We start from the raw sequence: 9,133 nt of genomic DNA on the forward strand, positions 1-9,133 counted from the left end.
TGGCTAGATTCCTCTGCTCCACTCCCAGGACCACCGAAACAGGAGCCAGGGCAGGCCTCAGCCGACAGAGCTCTGGTGCCCAGTGGGTACTTGCCACCGCCCTGGAGGCTGCAAAGGGAGGAGCAGCGGCTGCCCTGCCAGCTGCCCCGCCAATGACCCCACTGTGGCCGGGCCAGCCTGCCTCCGGCACTGCCAACCTGGCCTGGCCCAGCTGCTCCCAATTCGCAGGGTCTTCTCTGCCCTGCTAATGACCGTGCCGCCAGCAGCACAAGGCACCACCCTTCTTCGGGAAAGGCAGCAGCTAACTACAGAGCCTGCTGTCCCGGCAGCAGCCAGGCCAAGAATCACAGCCGCCCAGCACACCACATCCTCTGGCCCTGATGCTGTGGTCTCCTCTGCCTCCAGGGTCACGAAGGACACTGCAGAAGCTGGAGCGCTGGGAGCCTGGACACCACCCCACTCACCTGTGGGAAAACGGGACCACGGAGCCGGGCTGATTCGCCATGTCACACAGCCAGCCAGTCCGGGGCCCGGGGCCCTGGGTGCCCAGCTCAGGGTTCCTTCCTTAGCTTTGAAAAGAAGGCTCATTTCCAAGCTTTTTACATGCGAAGTATGCTCTCAAGGTACTTGGCCCCAGTTGAGGAGACGGGAATATCTTCTAAAAGCTGTCAAGCTGTCTGTTTAGTCCCAGATAGGAGCACAGGTTTGACTCCTCACGCCCCTCAGTCTGACCTGTGTGACCTTGAGCAAGACAATGCACCACTCTGAGTCCCCGTTTCTGGAGACCACAGCAGTCACCTCCCCGAGTTGCGAATGAGTGTGTCCGGAAAGCGCTTAGCAGTGTCTGGCTCATAATAAGTACTCAGAGCTGTAGCTACTGTTAATATCATCATCACAGTGTTACTAATGAGTATGTGAATGCATTCTACAAACTGTAAAATGTGGTGCAATGGTAGGTACTGTTTATTACTATTACTATGAAGTGGTAAAGATTCAGAGGGCTGTGAGCAGTGGGTTGGATAATCCAGGGATGTTTATGACTGGAGTCGGGCCTCAACAGATGGGGAGATGAGCAGAGGAGAGGCAGGGATGGCAGTTCCGACAGGAGGAACCCCACAAGCATAGACGCAGTGATGAGGCTGCATCTGGTGTGTTTAGGAGACAGTGATGAGCAGTGAGCCAGGGTCCATGCAGTGGCTACAGTGGGCAAGGCCTTGAAGATGCAACAAAGGAGACTGGTCCCCAACTTACAGACCGAAGGGAGCCACAGAGGGTTCTGAGTGGGCACTCCATGATGCCTTTTTTTCTTTCTTTTCTTTTGTAATCCTCACCCGAGAATGTTTTTCCATTGATTTTTTAGATAAGAGTGGAAGGGAGGGGAAGAGACAGAGAGAGAGAAACATCAAGGTGAGAGAGACACATCAATTGGTTGCCTCCCGTACGAGCCCGGACCAGCCGGGAATCGAGCCTACAACCGAGGTACATGCCCTTCACCAGAATTGAACCCGGGACACTTCAGTCTACAGGCTGTCACTTTATCCACTGAGCCAAGCTGGCTATGGCTCCCTACTGCTTTCTGAAATGTGAATTCTGTCTGACATTCAAGGCCCTCTGGCATCTGGTTACCCTCCCTCTTCTCCACACCCTTCACTGACCCCATAAACTCCAGTATCAGGACCTCAGAGTTCAACCCACTTCTCTGCTTCTACCCTATCCCACCTCCCCTGCCATTAGCCCAGCCCAAGGTTCACGTTCACAATGAAGCACCCTTTCACTAAGTACCTATGGTGCCATGTGCTTTATATGTGTGGCCTCACAGTCACCCATAACTAACCCTAATTCTACAGAGGAGCAAATGGAGGCCTGGCAGGGCCAGGTGTCTGGCTTGGTGTCACAGTGAGTAAGTAGCACAGCCAGGATTCAACCTTCAGCTGATGTCAGGATCCCTGCTCTCTACAGCCATTTGCCTCTAGCCCCAACCCAGACACCTTCCTCCTGGATGAAGCCTTCCCGGGTTACTCATTGTCATGGGCCTCTCCCTGCCATTTCTCATCACCCATTGGAATCAGAGGCCCACAGCTTGACCCTAGCCCAGCTAGCCTGGTTTCCACTGGAGAGGGCCCGGGTTGATAACAGGTCACTTTCTTCCTGTCCTGCCTCCCTCCCCCCACATCCAAGACTTCATATAGCACTAACGGGAACAACCCCCTCCTCTGGGGCGAGCTCAGAAGCTCATCTGGGCACAGAGCAATTTCTCTGAGCCTGCCTCTCGGTGTGAGGGGACCCATAAATTATTCACTGCACCTTTGTGCCTAAGGGAGGCCAGACAAAGAGCCAGAGGGAATGAGTCCCGCTCCCACAACCCTGGCCCTGGGGTGGGGGTGGGGGTCAGAATCCAGGGTCCCCAAGCAGGTTCCAGAGGACTCTGAGACCAGGAAGGTGGCACCGGAGAGCAAGCCTGAGAATGTTCCCAGATTTCCTGGTCAAAATTCAAGCTTCCTTCCTTACAGGGAAGGAAACAGACATTTTGCCAAGCGCTATATATTTATATCTCACTTAATCCTCACACAACTTCATGGAGGAGGAATTCTAATTTATAGAGCAGAAGCTGGGGCTCCGAGGAGTGGATTTGCCCAAGGCCACATGGCCAGTGGGAGGCAGAGCGCACTCACGCCCACCTGGTCTGTCTCACCACTATCTGTCTGTGCCACTTCGCCCACCCGGTTGTGAGCTAGTCATCACACTGCCTTTTCCATCTGGGTAACTTCCAGGGCACCTGGTATGCAGTTGGCACGCAGTCACTGAAGCAAACCCAAAGGCCCTGGACAAGTGCTTTCGCCTCTCTGAGCCTCAGTTCCCCACTCAATGTAGCCATTAATAACAATCCTAGCCATGGCAAACACACACATACACATGCACACACAGGCGCGCGTGCACACACACACACACACACATGCACAACCTCTTTAGCACTTGACAGTCTGCCAGATATCATGGCCTCATTATCTGAACAGATAACGCCAGCCTGCCTTGACCCTATTTTACAGGTGAGGCTGGGAAGCCATGGATGCATCTGAGAGGTCCCACGTGGCTTCCCAACCCTGTTCACCTCATTCCAGGTTCTTTCCATCACACCGTGAAATGAGATCACGGGTGTGAAATGAAGTCATTAGCAAGGAGCTTTGTTTAGAGGCAGGATTATTAGGAGAATTTGAATCTCCAAAGATTGGGAGGGAATCCCAAGCCCCTCCGTCACTTCCTCTTGCAGACCCCCAGGGACTGAGCTTCCAGTCTGACCTCTCCACTCTCCTCCACCTCCCAGGGGCATTCCCAGGTGGCTTCCTCTACATGCCAGGAAGCTGGGCACAGCAGGGGTTAAACAGTCCCAGCCAAGGCCACAGGGCTCAGACCAAGGCCATGTCCCCTCCCCCACCCCACCCAGAACAAGAGCCCACAGAATCCACGCCAAGCCCTCTTTCACAACACCCCTCTCCCTGCACTGCCCTGGGGGTGGGGAGGGTGGGGAGCAGAAGGAACCCCTGCCTGGAAATCCAGACACCTGGGACACTGCCCTCAGCCCCGGCAGCCCCAGCCTTGAGCCCTGGAACAAGCCCTCCCCGCCAGGGTCAGAGGTGTCTCGCAGGGCCCCCTGCCAGGAGAGGCTAAGGTCAGACCTTTAGTCTGGGCCAAAGGCTAGGAGGCTGCTGGCATGCCTAGGGCCCCTGCACCAACCACACAGACTCTCCCACAGCGTCATATGTGGTCACTCTGACCTCACATCAGAGTAGGAAAAACCCCAGCCACCCACCCAGGACATGCTCACGGGGGCGGGGGAGGGGGTACCTTGCAGGGTATTTGGGAAGGTTTCCTCAAGCGGACTTGCGGCTCACTCACTCACTCACTCACTGCTCTAGGACCTGGGGCAGCTGGCACACACACTCCATCCTACCTTCACCCCACAGCCTCCCCCACACACCGTGTCAGTCATGTGAAGGGTGTGAGCTGGGTAAGAGCTGAGGGGCCTCACCTTCTCCGGCTATGATGGGCTCTGACTGGGGCACCCCCACAGTGAGTCTCCCCAACACATAAGCTCGGCCTCAGGACCTGCAGGGTGCCTTCGAGACCCTGGAGGCTGGGGCAGGGGAGAGAGGCCCACAGGGGGGAAGCTGTGAGGGTGGGAAGTTTCCCACCTCTGCCCTTAACTCCTTGTCCTGGACCTGGGAGGTGGCCCGGCCACAGATGGGAGGGAAGGAAGCCAGCAGACCTACCTCCTGGGCCTCGGGATCAGCTCTAGGGTGTCTCAAATGGCCCCACCTTGACCGCTTCCACCATCCTGCCCGCGGCTATCCACTTCCTTTCTTTTCCTCCTCACTTTCTGCTTCTTTCCACCTCGGCCTAACCCTCCTCCCAGTCTCACCCCCAGAGTGAAAACAGCAGGGTCACGCAACCCCATTGAGCCTCAGTTTCCCGATCTGTAAGCCCCTGTAACACTACACGACACCTTTTATCTCATCGAGTATCAGTGAGGCTTAATGAGGGACCACTTGCGCAAGGGTGGAGCGCGGACACGCACACAATGGGCGCTCAATAAGTGCCCGTTTTCTCCCTCCCTCCTCCCTTCCCGCGCCCCTCCAGCCTCAGCTAGTGCCGGGCACACGCCCGCAGCTGGCCGGTCGCCGCCCCGATGGGTTGGGAAGCCGCTTAGCCCGGCATCCCGGAGGCTCTCACCTGCAGCTCTTGGCTCCCGCCGGCCGCCGGGGCGGGGGCGGGGGCGGGGGGGGCGGGGGGTCCTGTGTTCTTCTCGGGGGAAGCACCAAGCCCCTCGCCTGGGACGGCAGGAACGTGGCAGCTTCGGCTCGCAGGACCACCCGGGTCCGGTTCAGTCCGACTGTCCAACCCGCCTGGGACCCTTCAGGGGGCGCTGGACCCTGGCAGGGGCTTCCTGGGCGCTCGCCGCCGGGAAGTCCGAAGCACCGGGTCGGAGCAGCTGAAGGTCCAGGTCTCGGGGAAAGAGGCTGAGGGTGTCCGGGCTCCCGTGCACTCGGTCGGGGTCCTGGGGACAGCGTGCGTTATCCCCGGGCGGAGGGCTCCGACACCCGCTGCAAAAGGCTGGGAACCAGCCCGCAACCGTGGACCGGTATGGTGGGCCAGGAGCGTCCCGCCCAGGTGCACTCAATCAGGGTCGTGCGCTCGGAAGTCCCGGCCACGACGCCCCGGACCGTGGGGCTGGAAGCGTCCCGTGGCGGATGCCGGGGCCAGGGCCGGCGGGGCTGGTCGGGACGCCGGCGAGGAGCCGCGGGGGCCGGAGCCCGGCGGGGAAGTCTTCCCGGTTCCGGACTCGGCTCGCTCGGCAAAATGGGGCGGACCTCGGCGCGGCGGCTGACTCGCAGCTGCGGGCCGCGCTCCACTTCCTCCTCTTTCCCTGGCTCCACGCCGCGCGCTCAGCCAACAACGCCGCCGCCGCCCCCGCCGCTGTCATCCCGGTCGCCCACCCCCACGGAGCTGCGGGCCGAGCAGCGGGGAGCCGGGGGAAGCGCCCCCCAGCGCCCCAGAGCCAGCAGGCGCGGCCCCCGCCCGGAGGGGGCGGAGTCACCCGAGGCCCCACCCACCGTCCGGACCAGGGCAGGGGGCGGGGCGCTCTCCAGGTGCCCGCCCTCCGCCCGCGCCGTCAGGGGGCAGGAGCCAATGGAAGAGTGGGAGGAGGGCGGGGCTCTGCGGGACGCGGACTCTACCTTGGAGAGGGCGGGGCCAACAGGGAGCAGTGAGGCTGGAGGGAGGACAATGCGGGGCGGGGGCAGTTTAAAGAGCGGAGCGGGAGGGAAGGTGACCTGGGGACCTGAATGGAGGGCGAGGTGAAGCGGAGGGAGAAGTGAAAAGGACTGATTTGTCTGGGACCGGGGCGTGGAGACCGCCTTGTAGGGGAGAGAAGGAGTCATGCGATGGGACAGGGGTCGAGGTAGGGAAAGAAACGGGATGGAGGTGCGTTACCCGAGGTAGTGAAATCCCCAGGATGAGTGGAGTCCTCCGAATTGTGAGACGGCCCTCACGATACTCTTCACCCTCCCAGCTTCTAGGGCTCAGCGTGGGGAAGCGAGTGAGCCTTGGATGCTGTGCAATATCCAGATTTCAGGAAGCGGTGAAAACTAACTTTGTGAAAAATACCGAGAGGATCTTTGTTACTAAGCATGTCCCCCTTCTCGGCCCCATACACACGGAGGAACGTCATTATCAGCAGCGGATTGTGAGTGACCTTTCTGCCCTTTGCTCCCGTCCCTCCCAAGCGCTTTGGGGTAGGAGCTGTGTCTGGTTCGTACCTACCGAGTTCCCAGGACCCTGCTCAGGGCGGGGCACAGAGCGGGCAGTGCAGGTTTTTGATGTCCGAAGGAGCGAACGTTGAATGAATGGCCTGGGGAGCAAAGGAATGGAGGCTCACACCGTACAACGTTATGCAGAGGCGCCGCATTTCACTGGTGAGGACACTGAAGCACCGAGAGGCCAAATGATGTTCTCAAGACCATAAAGCTGGCCCGGATATTTCCCACTTCTCACTGTAGCACTCTAGGCACAGCTGTGTGGCTTTGAACAGGTCACTGGGCCTCTCTGAGGCTCCGGTGCCTCACCTGTAACAGGGCAATGAAGATGGTGCTACTGGGCAGGCACCAGGCTCCAGAGGATGGAGGGAGTCTATTCCTGATGGAGGAAACGGCATGTGCAAAGGCATGGGATCTGAAAGAACACCTCTGGGGACCCTGGCCTATTCTGGGGGATTAGGAGAGGTTTCCCTGAGGGAGTGATAGGCAGTGCAGGCCAGAAGTGGGGGTTAGCCAGGTTAGGGGGGAACCTCAGGGAATGGGCAGTGCTCTGGGCAGAGAGGCCAGTCTAGGCAAAACTCTGGAAGTGAGGGAGAGCGTTGCTTTGTTGGAGAACCAGACAAGTTTGGGGTGGCTGGAGTTCTCGGGGCAGTGTGAAGAGGCAGACGGGGCCAGGCAGAAAGGACTTCGGATTTTATTCCAGGAGCCAAGGACTCTGCTGGGGTCTTGCTCTTGAACTCAGCAGGGTCATGCTGAGGCCCCAGTCCTGAAGACCCCAAGTCTGGACTCACTGGTTGTCAGAAGGGTATCCTGGGAAGTTTTATGCCAGGTATTGGTATGGGAAAGAGAGAACTTGGTAGGGAAACCAGGTAGCATGAACACACCCAAAGCCCACAAAAGGCAAATGGTGTGGGGCCTTGTATGGCTAAGGGTTAAGTCCTCAGTGAGTCCTGGACCCAGACACTCTGTCCCTTCCTCCCTATAGAGTACACCAGCCTCTGAGTGTGATTGGAAGCACAAGGAAGAGCTGGAGCTGGAGGCTGAAGTCCAAGCTGGGGGTGCCCTCTCCTAGCCAAACCCAGGGTCGGCGGTGGGCAGGTTGGCCCCAGGAAGCTTGCGCTTGTCTTATGTGTTGAGCTTGGTCCTGGTGCTAAGAAACCTGCCCAGCCAAAATGGCTCAGTGTTGAATGTCAACCTATGAACCAGCAGATCATGGTTCAATGCCCCGTCAGGGCACATGCCAGGGTTGCAGAATCCATCTCCAGTAGGGGGTGTGCAGGAGGCAGCCAATCAATGACTCTATCTCATCATTGATGTTTCCATCTTTCTCTCTGAAATCAATAAAAATATATTTTTAAAAAGAAACCTTATACCCTAGCTGGTTTGGCTCAGTGGATAGAGCGTCAGCCTGCGGAATGAAGGGTCCTGGGTTCGATTCTGATCAAGGGCACATGCCTGGGGTTGCGGGCTTAATCCCCAGTGTGGGGTGTGTAGGAGGCACCAATCAATGATTCTCTCTCATCATTGATGTTTCTATCTCTCTCCCTCTCCCTTCCTCTGTGAAATCAATTTAAAAAAAATTTTTTTTTAAGAAACCGTGTAACTTCTCCCTCTGTTTAGAACCTTCTGTGGCTCCCAGTTGTCAGCATGATTAAGTTATAAGTCCCTCGCCTGGTGTCCCAGGCTCTCCATTATTGCTCTCTGCCAAGCAGCCTCATCTTCTGATAATTTCCTTTTCCCCTCATACCAAAGTCAGCTCCATCCACAAGCAGGGTACCATCTCTCCCCCGGATGTGGTTGCTCCTGCTGACCCCTTGTCTGGGGGACTGAGTCAATTCCTACTTCCCTGCTGGACTGAAGGGAAGAAACTTTGGGGCAAACGCCCATCTGCCTTTTCATTGCTGTATCCTCGGAGCCTGGCACATAGGAAGGACTCAGCAAGTACTTATCGAATGAATGCTCCATCTCTCTGATCACGTGTCTCCTCCTCTAAGAAGACTTCCTGGACTCCTCCAGGAAGTCTGCCTTCGGCGTGGAATCTCTCAGCTCGAAGGCTCTGTAATTATGCCTTTCAGGTCTGGTTGGCCCCACACCTCTGTGGCAGAGCATTCCCACCCACCCCCATTCAGCTGAGTGCTGGCTGGCCCCGGGGGACCTGGGCATGGGGAGATGAATGAGGCTCTCAGAGAGATCCTCTGCAGAGCCCCCTGAGCGGCCAGAGGAGCAGAGGCCAGAATAAAAGAAGGCTTTCAGAACAGACCCTCCATGACCCCCGAGGCCCCAGAGAGGAGTGCCCAAGGTCGCCAGGGGGTGACCAGCAAACAGTTCTCAATGCCCACATTCACCCTCTGGCTACCCTCCAGGGGGAGGAAGTCTCCTGACCTGGGAGAATCAGGCCTTTATGCAGCCAGAGAGGCTCCTGAAGCGTGACCGAGGCCTGGTCATGGTGGGTTGCCTGGGAGGGTGATGAGGGCTCCGAGGTGGCTCTGAACCTGGGCCCCTGGGGCTGACAGAAAAGGCTGCCCTTGTGGGCGGTGCCCCACCTCTCCGAGGACCTCCCCCTCCTTATATTCTGGCCAGAGGGGAGTTAACAGTGTCGCTACTGCGGCTGCCTCAGCTCTGCTGCACAGCTTCCTATTTCTGTGGCAAATAAACACCCACTTTGTGCCGACATTTATATTAGGAATTTAGCACTCTCTTAAGTAGGGGCACCACACTGTATACAACGTTATGCCCCAAGAGGCCTGCTTCCAACAAATTCTTATGTGCACCCACTATGTGCAGGCGCTGCGCTCGGTGCTGGCAGGGGACACCATGGAGCA

General features: G+C 57.8%; 1 long non-coding RNA gene across 3 annotated transcripts; it reads right to left on the minus strand.

Moving 5' to 3' along the window:
- Nucleotides 1-945: 945 nt before the first annotated feature.
- LOC106699542 lies at nucleotides 946-5,523 on the minus strand. 3 transcript variants are annotated; one of them, XR_002826290.1, is made up of 2 exons: nucleotides 4,729-5,523; nucleotides 946-1,310 (listed from the first exon to the last, which is right to left on the minus strand). It is a non-coding gene; the product is annotated as an uncharacterized LOC106699542 (long non-coding RNA). The 3 variants fall into 3 exon arrangements; XR_001351168.2 differs by having other exon boundaries at nucleotides 946-1,315; XR_001351167.2 differs by having other exon boundaries at nucleotides 946-1,326.
- Nucleotides 5,524-9,133: the final 3,610 nt, after the last annotated feature.

This window comes from Myotis lucifugus, unplaced genomic scaffold (genome assembly GCF_000147115.1).
Source record: "Myotis lucifugus unplaced genomic scaffold, Myoluc2.0 scaffold_437, whole genome shotgun sequence".
NCBI classification, from domain to species: Eukaryota; Metazoa; Chordata; class Mammalia; order Chiroptera; family Vespertilionidae; genus Myotis; species Myotis lucifugus.